Source organism: Bombus huntii, chromosome 3 (assembly GCF_024542735.1).
Source record: "Bombus huntii isolate Logan2020A chromosome 3, iyBomHunt1.1, whole genome shotgun sequence".
NCBI lineage: Eukaryota > Metazoa > Arthropoda > Insecta > Hymenoptera > Apidae > Bombus > Bombus huntii.
The window spans coordinates 6,490,600-6,513,884 of NC_066240.1; the positions used below are offsets into that span (position 1 = coordinate 6,490,600).

At 35.6% G+C, this 23,285-nt stretch overlaps 1 protein-coding gene across 3 annotated transcripts in view; it reads right to left on the reverse strand.

The window, feature by feature from the left end:
- The window catches only part of LOC126864181 (furin-like protease 2), a 412,400-nt gene that overhangs the window by 198,999 nt on the left and 190,116 nt on the right, over window positions 1-23,285 (reverse strand). The gene's annotated exons all lie outside the window — the stretch shown is intronic.

Genomic DNA, 23,285 nt, shown 5'->3' on the forward strand with positions numbered 1-23,285 from the left:
GATTTTTGCAAAGCCTTTTAAACGATTACAAGTTTCCCGATGCAGAGACAGTACGCAATTCAATATTTTCCAATTTTTCAGCTTTCCCACTTTTTCGATATGAAAGAAAAAATTGTAAAACTGATAGCCAAAAACATCGTATTTCGATAACAAAAATACTTGCGCCAATTTCAGCGATATGTACTCTGATTAATTAACTTATTTTGGTAAAAAATTCAGCTATAGTTGTATTAAAAGGACATGCAAATTTCGAGTTTCATCGTTGTCGCAGGAAATGGGCGATACACAGAGCGAACTTACAATTCAGTCCTTACATCGAATGCGTCTTAGAAAATCAGAAGCGATCGCTCTAACCTCTTTCCGGTACTTCGACGAACCATCGTTCAAAGTCAAAGACCTCCATTCCCCCTATAACCCGATCTGAAGCCGTTAAACTCGTTCCGCCTCGAGGGAGACATTCCCGGACGATAAGCAAGATCACGCTGATCGACTGCGAATGATCGCGTTTCGGCAAGTTTGCTGGCGTAATGGAATTACCAGTTGGCCGGTGGACCTGATCGAGCCTGTTTTCGCTGGCGGGAACGTGAAACAGCTTGGACAAGAATCGAAATCGGATAAAAGGGCGGCGTTCGCTCGTCCAGAGAAAAATAAAGCAGTCTACGCTCGCGCCCGCGTAAACTTTCTCTCTTTCTCGCTCTCTTTTTGAATTCTCTGCCTCTTTCACAGCGAATGTAGCTGTAACCTGCGTTCCCTCTATCCCCCCAGGCTCGAAGAAGCCCAGAAATCCCTCGAAACTCGAAGTAAGTTTCGCTTAAACTCAATTTTCACGGCGAGAGACCGGTTGAACGATGTACTGGCTGTCGGAGTATCCAAGAACCGCGAACGCACACTGTTCGTGACCGGAATCGTTCCGCTCGCTCGGTTTAGCATAATTCCGGACAGCCACGACACTTTATCTTCCTTAAATCGCATCACTCGACGACCCACCAAGTCGCGCTTTCAATCGGCGTACTCGCTACGCCACTTTCGTTCCTCTTCTCTTCTTCTTGGATCATGCACGAGGAAGCCGTATATTGTTGTAAATAATTTGCTAGTAGGTTAATAAGTCTCAGGGTATCTTGTAATTTTTTCATTAGCGATGTAAAAAGAAATACATGAAATTACATTGTCGTTAATTTATACGATGAGTGTGTACAATATTCTTCGGAATGTTTTGACAGATATCATTCGAATACCATTAGTAACGCATCAAAATTTCACATAAAATAATACTGGATCAAGTAAATATCTTATCCTATTTTATTTCTGAATGTGAACTTCATTTACGTGTCGAACGCGTATCTATTAGTTGATGGTTGTAAATATTAGGTTTGTAAGAAATATTTATTTAAAAAGAAATTTGATTATTTTATTATACGTAAGAAATATTTATTTAAAAAGAAATTTGATTATTTTATTATACGTAAGAAATATTTATTTAAAAAGAAATTTGATTATTTTATTATACGTAAGAAATATTTATTTAAAAAGAAATTTGATTATTTTGTTATAGGGAAGAAATATTTATTTAAAAATAAATTTGATTATTTTCTATCTTCTGAGTTGCAATCTTTGTATAATCGCACAGTAGGGCGTTTTTCGAAGCAAGGTTCGTTCTTCTTTCGGAGTGTCCGCACGAACGACAGTATCTACTGTAAGTAGTAAAAGCGTTCTTGGATCCGACAGCGATATCCGACCGTGCTATAAAGCGGTTTTCGGTGTACCGCTGCTGCGGAAGTAAATTCTAGCGGGTAGAACGCGTTTAAGAGCGTGTTTTTGGTTTGGTTTGCGATCGTTTTCGATGATCAGAGAAGTTGTTTAAGACAAATTGTATTGATAAGATGATAAATATCGTTTGATTTGTAAGGTTGCTGGGTTTAGTACATACGTTCACCGGTGATATTGAAAATTTTTTAATTTTAATTTCGATAGTACGTGTTTATGAAAAGTATTAGTCTATATTTTATATTTCTGTAAAGCATAGTTTATTAATGAACTTAATCAGAAGCCAGACGAAAATCTTAATACACAAGAAGCAACTTGTTCATTTTATCGAGTTGAAAGATAAATCGACGAACATTTTCTTTTTCTCTTATATAATTCACCTTTTTGAATTATTATATGCAACTACTCAAACAAAAATTCGCTTTCCTGCAACAAAATTTGCAGGTCACAGCTGGTTCCTCCTCGCTAATTACTTATCTTTTAATTCATTCTGTAAAATATCGTGCTTGCCTGGATTCTCAAGCCCCGTTTTTAACACCATTTACACCGTATAATATTTCCGAGTATAAAGCAGAAATATATGTAAACGCGTTATACATTTGAGCGAACATCTCAAGTCGTAGATTACACAAGAAGAGTAACGTTTCGCCAGACAGAGTGCAGCTGTGCACAACAAATGCATATTCTGCTTTTAAGAGATATAACAAAAGAAAGTCGAAAGTTAAAAATTAACTTACTACTAAATACTATTAAAAGTTAAGTATTCTAATACACTTACTATAGTTACTCATAAACTTATTCGCAAGTAAATAATTTTTAGAAATTTACAAATTTAATAAGTTCCAAAGTTCGTTTAACTAATTTTCTTTTTTTTGTTTAAAATATTCCTTGCTATATTCCTCATAGAATTATTGAAAATATGCAAAGAAAATTTGCAACTAGTAAAGAGTAGGTTCTTAGAAATTTTCCGATTTAGACACTTTCAAAAAGTGTAAAATCTATTAGTCAATTCTTTCTTTTTTTTAGTCTTCAGAACTAAGAAAGAAAACGCAAAAGTACGATATGTTCGGCAAAAACTAATTAAATTTATGTGAAATATTTAAAATACTCGTTAATTAACATTTTCAGCTAAATTCTCGTATAATATCAAATAATTGAGTTCTTCGTTGTTAATTAGCTATACCAAGAAATTCACGAATTTATCTTAGAAACACTAAATTTACAGTTCCAGTAGAAAATTCGTCCACTTGTTGAGATACCTGTATCCTATATATATATATATATATATATATATATATATATATATATATATATATATATATATATACATACATATGTAAATAAATAAATAAATAAATAAATAAATAAATATATAAATATATATACACATATATACACATACACATATTAGAGCACACATAAATACATATTGCTTGAAGGTATATAAACGTAGTCGAAAGAGAAGATTAAATTCATGACTACATAGCAAGCTTTCCATGGCGCCCTACATAAAGCTAGCTTATACGACATAAAGTGCAAGGATTTGTCAAGTTGGCTTGAAAGCGAATCTAGTTTCTCAGAAATGGAACAAAAAAAAGCGGCGTCCAGGTTCATTTACTACTGAATTATTTAAAGTGTTTCGTCATAAATTGCGAAAAGTCCAATACTCTGTACACGGTACATGAAAAAACATATTTTGTGTGTGTGTTGAAAATTTGTATAATACCAAAAATACGTATTTCTATAATTATATTATTTTGTATAATATATATTTTATAATATCAGAAATGCGAGACAACATTTATCATCGACTCACTATAATTACTGTTACGTCGCGTGAAATGGTCCGTGCGACGTCCTTCAGTGTCTGACCGTCAAGGCCCAAGCCCCATTCGACAGACTCTCAATAAACCTAAGGCCCCACCATAAACCGAATCTTATTAGTTTGCAGAAACCTTCAATCCTACAAGTATTTTCGATTTATAACTGGTATTTAAAACAGTCTTTATTGCACGTTCTTACAAATTACGGAGGAAGCGGATGGGTGTCCAACGGAAAAAGCCGGATTTTCCCATGCACAAAGTCACCCCCGAGCCACGTCGGTAGGAGGCTTCCTCCTCCAATCTTCACTTATTAATATTGGCTATAACCAATGGACATCGCGGATCGTTATCCTCACTGTTCTAACGAAAAGTGTGAACAACGAATCCACGTCCTTAGTTCAAAAGACACCCACTCCGAGCTTTCCTCCGAATCACATAAGAACGAACTTCACTTATTCTTCATCGTTAGAATAGTCAACATGTCATTACCGGGTTACTCTCCTTAAATCAATCACTTACTTAACTCATACATACTCAACAGTGTACCTCATAAGTGTTGGAAATATAAAGTTTATAAACCTGTTAATCGCAGCATTATACTAACTCAACCATCCCTATTATCTCAACGGAAATCAGGGGATTGATCTATTCGCGGCGTCGATTATTATAATCGTAAGGGGGAATTTACGACTTCCGTTGACGTGTTTTTTCGCGATTGCGTCTCCCCGCGATTGGTCGAAAATACAATTACGTTTTATACTTTCAAAACTGAATTTCATATTTACATATGCATACAAATATCGCCTATCAGGGAAAAATTATGTACTTCCTTCGAAGATCAAAAATCGTGACTCTTCCTACATAAGACTTTATCCAATAGCACCAGCCATTCGTGCGTATTTACATATTGCTCGAAGGCGTGCAAGCAGGATTGAAAACGAAAATTAAAATCCTGACCAAACGATTCTCTCTCTCTCTCTCTCTCTCTCTTTCACACTGTAATCGACTACACATAGTGCCAACTACACTTACGTACAAAAGTAAGTCCGCTGCACAAGGTGTTTCATGGCGCAATCAGCAACAGAGCTATTTTACGTGAAAAAGAAACCGAAAATATAGAAAAAAATTTTGTCACACAATGGTATGAAAGTATTACCTAAAAATATAACGGGTTACTTATTATAACGTTACTATTTTACAATTAAATGACCTAATACTGCTGTATTTCGTTGGTAATTTGGGTTTAAAGAACGACGAGATGATACTCGTGAATAATAGCAATAAAAATCCCGCGTTTCGTGTTTACGACTATCCTTTTTTCATTCTCCAACCCTGTCTACGTTTTATTTTTCCGGTTCTGTAACTTCACTGTTTTCCTCTAATTTCCACTTCTTCCTTGCCGCGACTCTTCACCATTTTGGAGCCATGCGAAAATCTCCTTGAATTTGTTTTTCTATTTTGTCACTTTCCTTAAGAATTTGTCGATACATTTTCTTGTTTCTTCTCGTCTTTTCGGGAAGAGGATTTCTTTTTATTTTAATAGCTTCTTTAGTTTCTTTTCATCTTTTTATTCCGCTTACTTTCGCGCTTCCTCCTCGTTATTGCCTTCATTTTAAACTACCTTCCACCCCCGTCGTTTCATTTTCATTCTCGTTTGTCCTCGATTCATCCTTCGTTTTTTGCTCGAGTTACTAATTAACCGCTTCGTTTAATTTTCTCTTAGCATTCGCGCTTAATTTCCTGTTTCTTCTTACGCGCTAGTAACTCTATTCTTCTTCATTCCCATCGACTTTATTAGAGCTGTTCTTTTTCTTTATTCATACCATCCCACACTACCTTTTTCATTAGGGCGAAGATTTACTCGTAAATTCGTAGATATTTCGCGCGAAAGTATTAGACAGCAGGTTTGTTAAGGTTTATAATATAAAATTAAAAAAGGAGTAAACTTGCTTGAAAGAAAATCTTTCGAACAACCTTCTACATAAGCTTAGGTATATTCAATCTCTTAATACATATACAGATTTTGAGATTTACTTTAATCCTTGTTGCGATATCAGCGTCCATTTGAAAAATTGCTTCTTCATTTTATGACGACTTTTAAAATTGTAAGAATTTCTTTATATATTGATACTTGCACGTTACAAGTAAAAAAGAAAAGTAATTCAATTTGTCAAATAAATTTTCAAATAAAATTTTTAAACAATTTCTGATATAAAAATTCTTACACGCAGCTTGTTTTCGCGAAAATCGCAAAAATTGCAAAATTCAGACCTTCGTATTTCTTTAACGAATTCGAAATCAACAAAAATGATGACTTAATCCTTTTTATACTGTCCATCAGAACCTTGTCCCTCCATTTTATTATTGCTGTATTTCAGTTGTATTATTTAACATAATACTAAGTAACGTATTATCACACACGTATTTAGGTATCTACATAATTTGACATGGATATAGGATTGTCTACCGCAGTACAGTACTATCTATGTGTACAATTTAATATGAATCTAGGACTGTATAATATAGTATAATACTACGTATGTCCATAATTTAATACGGTCCCAGGATCCTCATTGTTTACACAGTATTGTAACATCTAGATTAATGTTTATAATACGTGATGAAATGTAATACACTTATCATAATTCAAGAATTAGATACGCAATTCCATATTCTAAAATTTTTCTCTCTCGCTAAAGATAAACTACCATAGGTTGCTCCTTAAAAAATTAAACATGATAAAACCTATTCGGAATAAAACCAACCAACAAAGTCACGAAGATTCAACGAAAACGCTATCATTAAAAAGCCTATTTAAAGCAATAAAACTCATTCGAAATAAGGAAAATAGACAAAGAAACCCACAAAGAAACCTTTTTTATCGGCATCGATAAACGCATCTGTTCAACAAAAAGCGGCCAAGACAAAAACCTCGTAACGCTATCATGTAACTCCGTGTAGAAGCCCGTGTCTATTCCAGAGTCAGTGAAACAACAGCTACAATCCGTAAAATGGATACCTCCAGCAAACTTTATCCCGCGTTTACGCGGAAAGTGTTCCATCAAGCGTAGAACAATTAAATTCTTTCGTAACTTTTCCCGCTTTTCCCTGCTTCGACTTCGTCCGCCGCGCCTGGCGTCCTCATTACGCGTACAACACACTCATTTTGTTTCCTCCATGAGCAACGTTTTCATGCTTGGCTACCAAGATGTCGTTGATCTTCTCGTGGACGAGGCACACGGAACGTTTCTCACGATAACGAGCCGCACCACTTTTCGGCCTCGACTACTCTCTTCAAGCCAACGACGTAACCGTTTCCGCCCGCTTCTTCGCGCCGACACTTCGTTAAACGCGTCAACTATTCGCAACCCTGTGTTTCAGGCTAGCAGTTTTCGTAACGGCAGACCACCAGTTTTATGAGACGACTTTTCGAGAATGTCGCCACGCCGCTGCATTAATTAAAACGTCGAAAGGTGGAGAAAAAAAAGGTCGGCTCGCCTTGGAACATCTGGTTATTTCTTCGAATGGATCGCCGCTACGTGCGTAACAATCGCCAGGAATATTTTCTCGAATGAGAGGATACACCTTTCGTACGATGAATCGAGGAGTGAGGATTGCAGGGTGAGGCTAAAGAAATTTTAATGGTCGATGAGATGAGGGTTGCTTGGTAGTAACCAAGCGATATTTAATAACGACGTCCTTACGTAAGGTTAAAGCCACCTTTTCAAAAATAATGCATGGTACTTGAACATGGAAATGGAAAATTTAACTATCGCGCGTATTTAGTTTATTTAGAATTTCGAGATCTTCTCAGCATTTTATGACGATACTATCTTCTATGCGGTATATCAAATAGAATGGATATTTTGCTTCAAAATGAAATTGCACGTGAAAAAATGTTCACATTTTCGTGTACGTAATTGCTCATTCTGCGGTTCGTGGAAAAACATTCAAAATATTTGACATAATAGTAATACATGAAAATTAATAATTTCAATATTAATGATAATATTTGTAAGATAGAATTTAGAAAAAAGTCCTTTTAAATCAACAGTCAATATCGAGCCTATATGAAACAACGATGTTTAAATTATTAACATTTTCCTGACAAATGCAGACAACAAATATTATTTTATTTGACCAACACTCGCCGCCTGCCCAGTGTCCAAATGTGGCTCTGTACACTCTCATCGGTAAACAGTTAGCAATTTCAAATGTTTACATTCGCAGCTTTTTGTTGCCCGCCAGTCGGACGACTTGCAATTGTTTTTGCAAATATTACCTTCCGACGTGTGGTCGTTTGAAAAAAACTTTTCGTCCAATCGTTTTCATATCATGATGTCGAATTTTGAAGGAAGATGAAGTGTATCACTCATTTTGATAAATTATTTCAGATCGTTCACTGAACTATCGGATGAACAGATACTAAATCTCATTTATTAGCGAGACAAATATTTATTTATTTATTTATTTATTTAATCCTAGAAATTTTAAGAACACATAGGGGTAATTTATAGAATAAGAAGTTCGAATGAAACATTTTTGAGAAAAGTCTACTTTAACGATGTACATAATACATTTTCTACAAGGAAAATATATAATATTTATAATTAATAGCGCTATAGAAGTAGCGCTGAAAATTACAGCGATCTAAGTCAAGAAATCTGAAACATGTATTGCAATAAATTTCTATTAACAAACACTTCGATATGGTGGAAAGTAATTACCAAACGGCCGTCTTCTTTTTTAATCAATTATTTTCAATAACGAAGAAATACAAAATGAAATTCCACGGATGGAGAACGTTTACATGGAATAGTTAAGCAAGTGGAAATCTGCAGTTTACCCTCGAAAACTGCAGGTTATCCGGATCGTCTGGTTTAATTACCTCCATCGAGGGGCACGTAATTGCTGGAGAAAGCCAGACACAAGGGACTAAATAGTGAAAAGGGGTGGCAAATGGCACGATTGTTGGGAAATCTTAAGTCGTAACGAAGATCACGATCCATTCGTTCGAATAGAGCAATTCCTCGATTCTGACCATGTCAGAAGGAGTCGAAGATACCCGAACGATCGTCGCATAGTTGCGAAAGAATCTCGTAACTGTCCTCGCGGGAGCAGAACTGTTTTCGTTCTCGTTCTATCGGCTACGTTCGCTCGCGTCTCATCGAGACTTGGCAATTTTCAATGGAATTCGGCGAAGCTTAGCTGGTCGGATTAACCATACGGAGGCAAAGTTTCCTGGAAACACGTTTGTTGATTCATTTGTCAGCGCGTATCGTTTAAAGAGAAATGCCAGCTCGATTGAAACTGAGTCTGAGCGGAACGTTGGAAAACACGACGCTGGGTGTAAATGTATGCAATTGCTGACATTTTTCTCATATTTATATTAAATACAGGATATATCATCAAAGTTCGTAATAGAATTTCTGCAGAATTTTAGATTTTACGTTGGCAAGATTATTAGTTGACCACAAACTTTAACCACCCTTGACGTGGCGATTTAATTGAAATTGGCTCGCCATTCTATGTTTTTTATACAACATTATTACCATTATCTATATACATTGTATTGGTATAACGAGTCAGATTCGTCATTTGCGGTTAAATTATCACGACGAGTCACAAGTTATTTGACTAATGGGCTGAGCCATCTAACATGTTATGTTCATTTGAAGCACTCAAAATCACAGGCCAAAACGTTTGTATTCGTTTCAACGAATTCCTTTCGCGGTTAGTTTTCAACGGATGCTCATCAAACGAGCAGAGCTGCAAGAAATGATCAGACGCGCGATAGTGGCGATCGTAATTAGCGCGGCGAATACAATTCCGACTGCGTGTACGTACGTATCTCTAGGGGGAGTGAAAAACTGAATTAGCCGGCTTGTCCCAACATTGTTTGCTCTACCCTGGCCGCTTTGAGGGGATTCTGGACCGCGATTAATCTTTCCTCTTTATCCACCTCGTATATTCCCTCCTTTGTTCGGGGAAAAATATATTCCACGCGATGCCACTCACCTTTCGTCCAGCTTATTTATTTATATAGACCGGCTAATATCGTGTTCGTGTATTCGACGAAGAATAGGCTACGAACTCACGATAAATCTCCACCGTAACTATGGAAAGAAACGCTCCTAATGATCGAACGCTGTGGTTCTTCGATTTAATGTGACGATAAATAGCGCGGAGAAAATTTGAGGAAATATCGATTGAATTTTTGAACTAAGACACTTCTTGACACTGTACGAGTTATTAACGTAATTGTTTATATAGCAGAATTTTTATGTATTTGTGAAAAATTGTAATATGCAAAATATCTTACATTTGAATTGAAGGAATTGTTACCTGTTTCAAATTGTCGACTCATGTCGCGTGAAAGTTTGTATAAGATACCTGTTTAATAAATAGATGAAGAAAAGATATAAGTAGGGATATAAATAAAGAAAGGACAATTTTTCGAACTAAAGCTCAGCCGAGATGCACTTGATGTTTAGACAACAAGATGATTTGAATTCAGTATAGAGATAGATAACAGAGATCGTAGTAAATCCGTACTATCATTGCCAGAACTTGGGGAAAGACTGAGTAGGATTAGAGACGATTGATGGCAATTAACAGCTTTGTGTTTTGAATCTTGTCTTCGGTTATAACCTCTTAGACCTCGGTAATGTTGCAGATTTAACTCACTATGTTAGTCTCTCCGATTCTAATGGATGATACTTGAGCATTCTGAATCTCGTTCAGGATATTAATATGCAGAAATGAGGAAGTACGATAGTATATCCCGTGTTAATAAGACGAGTAAATTTACAATTCGAAAAGTTGAAAATATTTCAGTCGAATTTGTTGAAGATTTTTCATGTGTTATTTTCAAGTCTTTGAATAAAGTATCTTTACTTTGCTTGTAAATGAACAAAATTATCAACAATCAATTAAATTGTTTGAAATGTTAAATAATCAAATGGTGATGTCTATGATATTTAAAAAATTCAGAATTATTCATATATTTGTTCATCGACAATAAAATTGTCATAAATAAAACTGAAAATTTCATAATTTTCTGTTTTACACCGTATTCGTCATTTCGAAGGAAATTTCAAATGAATGTCGATTCATTGATATTTAATTTTCAAGCATTATGGCATGGGAATATTATTTTCACAAAAGTGCCACTTTCCACGAAAGTTGCCTCACCAAAAATGTCATTTTAAAATCAAATTCTCGAAATATTCATTACATTATGTAACATAAAACAATTATATTATAATTATATATAATTATACTATCTATCATAATATATTGTACTAAAGTATCGTACTAAAAGAAATCGACTGTGACTAAAATGAAAAGGAAAGAAAAAATGAAAAGCACAAAATGGCAAAAAGAGAACCGACAGACTTTCCTATAATCAAACAAACATTTTCCAACCCATTTCGAATACTCTCCATTTATACGCATATTATATCGCTTCTAAAATTAAATTGAAAACTTTGGCTTTTAGTTCTTACAACTTTACCCTTGTCTGCGGAAGAAACTCTCCTTAAGGAAACGCGACACGTTGACAAAAAGCGAATTTTTTTACTCCCTTTTCCGCGGAAACGAAATTATCTATTATCGGATATTATACGGTCGAACAGCAGAGGCTTTCGAAGCGTAATTTAAAAGTTCGACGGTAATTTCATGGTTCGCGTTTTAAAACGAGCTTGGAGCAGACTCATTTTCCTCGTTTTTCATTACAGAGCTGCTCCACCGTATTTTGGAAGTGATATGAATACGCCAGGAGAATCCAGTTAGCGAGTTACCTAATTAGGTTGAAACGGATTAAAAGATAATATGAGAATCTTTCTTTATGCTCTCTCTACCGATGAATAATGGCGGTGTCATTCGCCAGGAGATACCCAGCACATGAGAAGGATAGACATTTCTTTTTGTTTCTGTAGAAAACGCAATTTCCTCTCTTTCGAATGGAAGACGGGAAATCACAGACTGAAGATATTTCGTACGGACTTGTGAAATTCATGGATTAATTATTAATAGGTATTTCTACGTTCGCATTGAAAGTATCGATGTTCTTTAAAGTTTGCTATATTTTACCGTAGTTATTTAATTTTCTTCCTACTCAATTTTCCTTCTTTTTCCTTTAAGAAATCGACAACGAAAATCTATTGCACATGGATGTATAAAATAAATTTAAAACTAGCGTGCCAATTTATAAAATTGCGACCCAATAGTTTCTTTTTCTAGTGAGATACGTGATAAGATTCTAAGATTAAAAAATTCCCAGACTCCGAAAGCTTAAAAGTCCAAAAGTACGAAATGACAAAGTTCCAGAAATTCGAAAATTCTAAAGATATGTAGAAGAATTCTCATAGCTTCGCGATCTTGCATTCTCGCATCGTTTCTCTTTAAATCGAAATTCCAAGTTTTAACATATCCAAACGTCACCGCGCAAATGAACATTCAATTTACGCCTGTCAAACGATCAGTTCAACTGCACCACTTTTTCCTCCAGCCGTTCGTTAAAAAGCAAAGTATCGCAAGTGGCTTCATCGCTCAAACTGGACGCGTATTTGAAAAAGGAAAATCCACAGATACCAAAGTTACGTTAATTATTTGTTTTCAACCAGTTTTCTTCGAGCTTACTGCCGGATAAAGAGAACTCGGTTGAATTAGTTTCGCTAGGATTAATCGTGTTCGCTGTTAGAGTAACCGCAGGATTCTGGCGAGCACTCGCTGAAACGGAGCCATCTCTCGATCCTCGCCGCTGGATTTTAAACATTCTAGTTGCTATAGAGATGAGAAACGCTTCTCGTTTTTTCCAGACACTATCCAGACATTTTTTGTAATATTATAGAGAATCGAATCGTTCAGATTCGATTTATCTGTAATTAAATAGTTTCATAATTAAAATAAATTCTCTCGAATATAAGCACGTGTATAAATCGATAATACAAATATTTGCAACTTTCGTTTTTCTTATGTCCCTTACTTTCTCAATAGATTTCAAATTATTTATATTTTCTGCCATTTTTTTTCTCCTCCTTATTACACGTGTCATTTTAATAGGTTCGGTAATTAGCCATTCCGAAAGAAACCTAATTTAAGCAGCAAATTGATGTTGCAACGGTGGAAAAGATGGAAGTAAAATGATTAATTAAGGATCGTTACGCTGGTGAAAACGAATATCTATAATTAGTGTTATCGAGGCGAATTTATTACGTAATCCGTTTGTAATTGCGTCGATAATTTTGTGAAAGCTATGAATACTAAAATAACCATTGCGTTTGTTAGATACCTATACATGGTATATTTCTGGTAAAATATTTTAATATATTTGTTTTAAACAATTACACTCGAGAAACTTAATTAAGCAGATCAATTATCTATCTATGGTGTATGTAATAATGTAAAGGCATTTATAATATCTACACCTTCTCTTAAAACCATGTATCCAATGTAATTAGCAATTTATATTCCATAATATAATATTCTGTTAATAATTATACTCAATTCTCACAGATGTACATACAAAGAGCATAAAATAAATGTTTTTTAATTACATTTGCGAGATATACGTAGCTGTAAATTTAAAATAATCCGTCATAATTGTTTCTTTCACTTGGCTATGGTATTCGTCCGTAATCAGTAAAATTAAATAATTGATTTTATCAAAAATTCAATTTCCAAGTTATATCATGCCACCATTACTTTCCAGGGAACTAATTTCTATTGTATCTATACTCCTACAAATGATAATGCTGATTATCTAAAAGGATAGTATGAACTGACAGTTTGAAGCTTTATTGGTTCAGATGATAACACTACATCAAATAATGCTAGCCGATATTTCACTGAATACGCGCCGATAATCAAGGTTGATATCTTCCACGATTGAAAGTGAAAAGCTCAATACGCTTATGACAGCGAATGGTGACTGATTGACAGTCAATTGATCAGTGACTAATTGATAGCTGTACTACGTGTAAGGTTAAACATAGGTTTAACTTATTAACCTATTCTTATTCGATGCTTGGCTATTTTCGAGATCACGGCTTTCTAGCGCAAATGAAACTTTTATCAGTGAAATTTTGTAAGATCCACAGTCATTGGCGATATCAAATTTTCTTGTATAATTTTAATAAATTTCGTAATAGAATGAATAGAAGCACCTACATAAACAATGGGAAACACGAGACAAATCGAGATCGTTACAACCAAGCGCAGCCTCTCAATTCGCAATTTTTCTCATACAACGAAATATCATAACTCAGTTACGATCCTGTTTCTTCCTAATCTAACCCTACTGACGATTCGAAACTTCCCCACTTTCGTTTAGTCATCCATCGATCCGTCACGACGTTTGTTTATTCTTTCTCACAGCGCGAACGCAGAATTCCGCTGAGTAACAAGCTGATAATTACTCGCCGCAAGCTAGTTTGGTGGTGAGCTAACCAACGAAATCTCATTTCCATGCGACCTGCGTTGCCGACGTTGGAACAAGTCTCCGACAACCAGTTTCTTTACGACAGTTTCCACGAGATGTAACACGTTTGAGAAAATTGAGTCGACGACCTTCAAGGTGTGTGCTAGCAATGAGATCCAGTTCGATATGTAAGTATACATAGGTACATACTTATAAATTTTGAGATCAACTTCGATATTCGAGGTACGCTTTATAAATTTCAAATATTTCTCACAGATGAAATACGGGGAAGTACTTGTATGTTGATTCTTTAAATCTGTAAGATCTCGAATTTTTAATTTTTAGAATTTCAGTCGACTAATTGTAAGAGTTTTATTCTCATCGATATGTAAATTCTAATATATCTGTGTTGTTATTTCTGTATTTAGAGGTAGGATCACAATAGCTGTTATTTTATTCTTTGGATAAATCTATCACACCGTTCTGAGCCGAAAAACCTTTATTGCACTTTCTTACATGGACTAGAGATTAAAAACAAAGAATATCTTTAACCTATCGATTAAATCTATCGCGTGTATTTAGAACTATCTTCTAATTACTATTTACTGTAACTAGCGCATCTGCACATGGATGGCGAGCCCGAACTCACGTCATTTCAACATTTGTCATTTTCAACAGTCTGTTATTTATTTTCTATTAACGGTAGTTGCCAACCCAATATTTCAGTTAGTGTCTAATCGATGGCAATGTTCTATCGTCTAGCAGAATTTCGTAGTAAACGATTCTCTTTGCAACCGTTACGAACCCTCCTAATGCTGCAATGCCAATATTATAAGCTACTTGCCTAATTAACCTAATCTCGCGAAAAAGATACAAAACCGCAGAATAGGGTAGCACGGGCCGGAAACGCGCGACAAAACACGCTGGTTGGGGAAGCGTAGAAAAAAACAGAAATGGCTGGTGCAAATTAAAGGAACTTCGTTAGGCCGTTGCAATAATTGATATGCGGCCTCGGATGCTGGTTGGCGGTATTATATTCTTAGGAAGAGAAAGAGGTAGGGGTAGGAAAGTTTTGTTACGGAGGAAAAAAGACTGCTGTCGAATAACGTCTGCGTTAACAGTAGCGAGAGCAGCGTGTTGGAAGGTTTTTATTGTGCACGGAGTTGCAGGAAGTTCCCTGGCGATGAAACGCGAGTTATATTTCCATTCGGAAGCGCGGCTACGGTGTTTCGAAGGGATGGGGGTGAAGAAGGATCGGATGAAGCACGAATGGCAACCAGCTATGGTACTTCGATATGCTTTGAGTGGAGACTGTAAGTTGTACGAAGAGGTTAATGTTTCAGTGTTTGAAGATTCGTGCTGGATTTGTTAAATTATAGTGGGAATTTGGTACTGGTAATGTATCGAAGGATAAGACTGTTTTATATTTTATGATTTAATTTACAGTTCTGATATTACAATGTACCATTCAACGATTAGAGGTTAAACGATGCTGTTTTTAAAATTTGTTGAAAAATTTGGTTAACGATTTGTATAATTCCTTAAACGTAATAAGATTTTTCAAAACGTAATAAGGCACTTGGGAATTGTTAATTTATGCATATTTAAGTACTATATCTTTCCGGATACTTAAAAAGCTCGAAACATCCATGAGACATTTTTTACTTTCCTACTTTCGTCAAATTAAACCCAATTTCGTAATTTATAGAAATAAAAAAAGAAAAATACAGGAAAAAGGATACAACTATGGATCTAACTATGGATCTAACTAAAAGGATACAAAAAAGGATCTAACTATGTTTTAAGAGGTACTTAAAACCGTTTGAGTGCCAAGCAGCACGATCGCGCTGTTTAGATTTTGTGTCAAAAAGTCCCAGAACATTTGAACGGTACAGAACGCCCAGAACATTGTTAACTTCCGAATAATTTTTATTGAACAAGACTTGAAATATTTATAAACTAAATAGTACGGATATATAATAATATAGATGTATTTCACTAAATTAATAAATATGACGAGCACTATTGCGCCACTTGTTTCTCTTCGCAATCGATTAAGACAAGCGCTATCGCGCTGTTCGGGATTTTTCGACCCTGTTTTTTCAAAGACCCTTGGGACTCGGTTAAGGCATCGATTTAATAAAAAAAAAAAGAAATGCGAAAAACTAATTGAATTAATGAGAAAATCGATGATGGCGAAAGTCAAGAAAGTACTAGTACATAGTAATAGTTAAACAGCGTGTAGAGGAGAGACTACTATTAGAAACGAACTGTATGGTTGTTTGAAACAAAATAGGCGTTCGACTTGCGGTCAAAAGAGATTAGTGGTGTTCGCGTTTACAAAAAATTGGTGTTGCCCATGTTTGCTGAAAAATTAGTACTCCTTGCGGTTGAGCAATTAGTTGTACTTATGGTTGCGGAAAGATTAGCGCTACTTGCGGTTCCACGAAGTAGCAGACAACAATGAAATTTACAACGTCATTTACGTTTGCGATTTCTTCTTAAATTCCATTTATATGATTGAATTTTTGACATAGGTGTATTTAAATTACCTAATAATTACCTAAATTAAATTAATTCTTTAATGAAAAGGATTTAGATACATGTATGGTACAGAGTTGCAAAACAAGTTTTCTTAAATTTTCTGTTGAATTTTAGAAATGTATTACCTACAGTTTAAAACATAAATATAATTGTTCGCGACCTTGCTAAAAGCTAAATTATAAAGCGTGTATGTGCATATTCCTCGATCATATGTCCCTAGGAAACCAATTGTCATCTTCATCGCGTTTAATTGTATAATTTTCATAAATATTTAAACAATTAATATCACGATAGTACACATGCATCATCCTGACACGTTTAAGCCTTGATGATACATAATCTTCCACGTCAATCTGTTCGTTATCGTGTCATTATGTAATCTATCATTACGTAATTCAGTCATCGTTGCTTCTTCAAAATGATCGATTCAATTAGATCGGTGAATATCAAATAAAATTGAAAAATTGCAATTGCACGCAGTTTCTACAGAATATCGTATCTCCAATTCCGATGTAATTCAGTACACGTTCTCGATTATTTTGTTTCATTGTTCCAAATTTATAAGAATTACCGATTTTAATGATTCATCAAGGGAACGGCTTTTTAACGATTTATCAAAGGATTTAATCCCGTTCTTAACTTTCGCGACAAATTTATTTGAACAATCTAACGAGACGACAAAATGATGAACGAACGTGGTATTAGAAATGACTTGACATGTAGAAGCTACGCGACGATTGAAATATTCATACGAACTGCACGTCGAATCTCGTTGGGAAAATAATTTGTCGACGGACAGCAAACCGAGCAAACCGAGTCCGCGAGCTCCTCGATTTCAGCAAGCTTTCGACCGCGTCCGAGTAAATACGTTTCCAGGGATTAATAATTAAGGCCGGGGTCAGAGGAACCGGAAAATCCGCCGATAAATCAACGGACGATGATCTTTCAACGCGATGCTGCCGAATGGACTTTCCATGCTATCTAACCTCCTCTCTACCATTGCAACATTGATAATACGCTTCATGACCGTTATCGCCGCGTACCTATAAATATTTTCCTTGACTGAATGCAAGTGCAACAATATATGTTCCTACTTAATCCATTGCATTCATGTGTGAGATATCGGCTTTTTCAGAGAATGTTCTACCAACTTGTGTTCCAGATATGTATACATAAACTATATTATAGCTTGCAAGATGACTAGCTTTTTTATCTCGCCGATTTTTTTCTTTTACTTTGATTTGAATTAGGAGAGGATGTTAAGCTCTCGAACGATTTATTGGCTTGGAAATCAAGTGGACGTTGTCATTAGGTGGTAATGACAAAATCCGCAATCACTTAGTTTCCAACTCAATAGAAGGGATTTCATGCAGATAATTTGTGTTTATCGATCAGTTAATGAACATTTTTTGGAAAATATCGGTCAGCTATGTTCGTAAGGATTAGAAACAGAGATATACGAATCATATATTTTATTATAGTTATTGCAACAGCACAAACATCGAAACGTCTCTAGATAAGAAATTTCTAGAAAATGTTTCTTTGTGTACATGAATGCATCGTACAAAAGAGAGGAGGCAGAGAATCAGACCAGAAAAGAAAAGTGGACGCGAAAAATACGCGTAAAACTAAGCAAATGGCGGATGCGTCATTCAGAATAGAAGAAGAGTAAGCAACACAGCGAAATGTTCACGAATGCGTGGAGACAAGGCGGCTTATCGTCTTATTTGCACACGTAACGCGCTATTTTGCTATCGTTCTCATCCAAAGGCTCAAGATATGCAAATTTCCGTCGCATGCTTCCGAAAATCCGCGCTTAAGTTCCGCGAATGCGGTGCCGTTTAACTGTCTCGAAGTTCTCTCGCGTCTTCATAAATTGTCGCCACGATCCTCCTGAAATTTTCATCACGATTATCTTGAAGTTTTCACGCATCTTTCTCATTTTTCTTCTTTTATTTTTGTACGCTCTAAATGATACCTCTATAGAACTTTCATTTATTTCAATTATTTGCAACGCTATTTTCAATCATTTGACCAACTATCTCAGCCCTCGACTCCAAAGTTTCAAGAACGTTTGGTTCTATGTGTCTTGATTAGAAAATAGATGAAAAAGAGTCTTGCAAGCTGATAGCGTAAATTTCTGCAAAGTTCAGGATTCGATATTAAAATGTCGAAGCCCTACACGTTGAATCATATGCGATAGATCAGCGCGAATTTCGACGAGTAAAAGCGAATGAAATTAAAACAAACCGACAAGCAACGCTATAGTGTTCCGTTTAGCTTTGACTCGATGAAATTGAATGCAAACGTTGAATTCGTTGGTTTAAATTCAATTCTTCCGCGAACACCAGCCGCTCGATTTCATTTCGGTCCGAAGTGTTTGCCTACCCTCTCACGAAGTTATTCTTCTTATCTGGCTGAGCCAGTTGTCTGTTTCTCCACGTCGCATCGCGTCGAAACTGTAGTCGAAACTTTTCGCTTTCCTCTCCGGTTTCTTCTTTATTTTCGTTTTTAGATTTATAAGATTGCGCAAGAAGAAGTTAATTAGTAAATATCGGGAGAAGGAACTAATCATTTCAAAGAGTATTGTAAACTTTTGGACAAAATCATTGAGATCTTTGAAGTGTGCCCTATCTCACATATAATTACCACAACATGGTGAAATCAGCAAAAAAAAAAAAGAAAATAAAGACTGATTTATATTCTATTAATTCAAAATTCAATATATACTTGAAGCGCATCATGATAACCAAAGCATCTGTTCAATTTCCCGATATTACAAATTTGAATCGGAATAAATTCCATCGATTTAGATATCGCTCTTGGTGCTAGACATATTCATCATTGATTAATTTTAATAATTCAAAATATTCTGAATATGAATTTTACTTATTTCTTTATTGAAATCACCAAACATGCCAAGCAATCGGTAAGTGCGTTAAAAGATTGGTGAAACCCAAGTGAAACAATAAAGTATTTCTGAAAGAGTAATATGAAAGTGGCAGGAAACAAGGGGCGGACAATAAGCTCATAATTCGCTTAATAATTGCACGAGATCCGAAGACGCTCTCGAGAAACACGTTCTGGCAGCCATCTTTGCTCTAACGGCTCCTTAGGAAACACTCTGCTCCCTTATTTCCGAATATCGTCGCACCGTGACACCTGACCCGTGATTACCCTCGAAACCTCGCCACACCGTTGCACCTACACCGTCTTCTCTTTTTCCTGCTCGTCATCAACGAACGTCCTACACGGAAGTGCACTTCGTGCCTGGACTTCCGTACCTGTTCTCAAGAGGCCACGTCTCTCCTCCCTTCTTCTTCCTTTCCTACAGCTACGAAATGCGAAGACGCTGTTACCTGACGATTTGTGTGTTCCACCGAGCGAGGAACGTTATTGCCTCGCGTTTTATTGCCAAGTCTACAATATCTGAGCGAATATTTGATAGCTTGTCGTCGATCTTGTCACGAGGAGGCTTCGTTCGTCGATCGATGGATGTTACAATCGTGCCAGTCTCAGTTAGGTGTTTCTCTGACTTCCATATGAAACCAAGTATCTAACTCTATATTATTCAGCAACGATATCTCATTCCTAAGGAAGAACTGAATCGTTAGTTAACGAAAATAAAAAAATCAACATTAATTAAAACTTAAACTCGATGAAACGAATACGCTATGTAATGGTAAGTATAAGAATAAAGAACATGTCGCTTTTTAAGTTCTACTATCCTTTAAATTAAGTATTTTGCAAATACGAAGATGAATTGATTGCTATAACGCTGTAAAACACTTTTGAGAATCGTCGGAAGCAAACTCGCAATACTTGGAAACACAAGAAACTTAATAATTCACCACGATATACGTGTTTTGGAATACATTTCTATTGATGAGCAGGTAAATATAACGGGTGAGATCTCAGGCGGTCTTTTGTTTATTTTGTTCGTGGATAGATCGTTGGACAAGGCCCTGCGAGAAAGTTTCGCGCAATACCTGGAGCATTCGTCGCGATGCTAGTATTTTATTCTGCGACAGTATCCTTTTTTTCGTTGCGTTTCCTTCTTTTTGTTGCTTTTTTTTACGACCATAGAACCTCGGAGATTGCTCTCGAGGGTGGAATAAAGCAGCGCGATATCTTTTACATTTTAGATTTCTATCTTTGGAGCTTAAAGCGACGATTCGAGGGGATTCACGGGTTCTGCCTGGCGTGAGTTATTGATTTTAGTGTTCATTGCGTGTTGCTACGATCGTGAAATATGCGTGACGATGATTTCAGATGTTCTTTTATGCGACACAAACACAAAACAATGCCTTATAAGATATATTAAAAGTAGCTCAGACTACTATTATTATTATTAAAATTCTTTATAATACTTAATTAGTAATACGAATAGAAAACGTTCCATTTGAAAGTACGATTTAAACGACGAATTTATTTATTGCCATTTACTCTGTATCACTCTGTGTTTCCGGATAATGACCGAAATTTGTTAGCAGTTTCCCATTTCGCTGGCTAAATAGAACAGCAAACCCGTGTTCTTTCAGTGATAAAAATAACCTCTTGAAAGGACAGCTCTTTTCATTCTCCCGCGTGAAACGAAACACGAAATTACTTCTCTCAATTGAAACCAGTTCAAACAAGAAGCTACCGCCGAAGTAGCTATATAAAAATCAGCTTGTAACACGGATACTCGAAAATATCCTATCAAAGACAACGCAAACCAATAATTACGAACATGTATAGCAAAGTGTCATATGCTTGGTTGAGTTTGTTCACTTTTCACTGACATACAATGCATTTGAAAGAATGTTATAAAAATCGTTTATAGAATGCATCGACTGCATTTGTGACGATACATTATTAATGATCTGTCCTTTGGAAGATATTTCGTTCGAAGATGAATAAATTATGTTAGATTTTAACAATATATACGTACCTTAAGGTGGCAAAACAAAATTGTACAATGTATGTCGACTTTCGTGACTGATCGTACACATTTAGGATGTACGAAGTACACCATTAACAGAACCAGTGGATAATAATATCGGAAGCCCCGTGGTGACAGAAAATTATTAGAAGTTATTGCAGAACAATGGTGCCCCAGGGGAGCGCGACCATCTCTTCATTCGTTGCAGAATTAATTTCCTGCATTCCGTCGAGAATTTAACACACGGAGTTTTATAATTTAATCGCTCCTACCAGCTTGCTGCTGTATAGGAAATCAATGCGTTACATCTACACGCTTATTTTCTTCGTAATCACGACAAAACGTGGAGCAAGGGATTCGCGAAGAAACGGCGATATTGTTTGGAATTTTCAACAAATTCCATGAAACCTTCATTACCTAGATTGTGCATCTTCCAATAATAATCATTGTTTAGAATGGGAAATATCACGAAGTGAATTTTTCTCAACTTGAAGAAAGCTTCACAAGTAATGGCTAAAGGTAACATAATTTCTACTTTTAGTTTACGTTTCAATGTGACGTCCGTTGCTACTTAACCTTCGCGATTATTCGTTAATTGAGTTACTTCCAATTATCCGCCAGTGGTTTAACTTGAAAAGCCCTGAAATAGGCCAGAGCAACTAAAGTTAATTAAAAACTTTCTACGAATGTAAATGTACGCCTCTCTTCGCCGGTATAACTGAGACGGGCGCTGTATATAACGGACGAAATGCTTAAGATTACAAATAAAAATGTGTACACGCCGTTTTACTTAAGAAATTAACAGATGGAATTAGGTGAAACATTTCATGCAATGAATAGCAAGTATTCCAAAGGAAACGTTTCTTACTGAGATCCAATGAAATTGGTTTCTGCTGTAAATGAACAATTTACTGGCGGAAGAAAAATTACACAATCAATACAGTAAATCATTTTGAAACGAATAGCATGTTAAAACTAAAAGAATAAATTTATGTAAATTGTTAAAAGAATGAAATTGCTTCAGGAAACAAGTTTCAGACAATTATCGATAACTCGACTATTTGGTTCTTAGTAACTTTTCCAATGTAATTTTTTTATAATTACGATACCTCTGTCGATAATTATGATCGAATACGATATATGAAAGGCTTAAACAGCAATTCATAATAAAGACAATGTATCAAAATAAAATCTCAAAATTTAAACTATCAAAAATAACAAATATTTTCATCGTATATTTTTAAATGTTCATGTTCTTGAAAAAAGAAACTTTTAGACAATACTAACAATAAAGATACCCTCGACGAAATGATTTTGATAATTCTTTGTTTGACATATCTTTACGTGCAAATAACGTTAAATACTTTTGGATTTCCGCTTACCCTAAGGTTAAATCCAGAACAGAGGCTGATGAAAGACGAAGAATTCAGTCGTTTTCCATTACTTAATTACAGACGTCCGATTAAAAATGCGATGCTCAAGCGGTATCGTGATAATATCAACCCCGTGGCACATCGGCACACCGTGAATGTACTATCGTCCACGTAATTGACTTCTTATTAAGCAATTTGACAATTAAGCTACTATATGATAGGATTTCCTACGACGCTCGAACGAATAAGCTGCATACGCCCGACATTTAGCAAAGAAGAAAGAAGAAAGGAGAGAGAGAGAGAGAAAGGGGGCGGGGGGAGAGAGACGAACAGAAAAATTCAAACGCGAGATCGTAGGATTAAATAAATTTGCATAGAAATAGAGCGCAACCCGAGGGAAATGCAGAAAATCGAAAAAATCGTAAATATGGTTA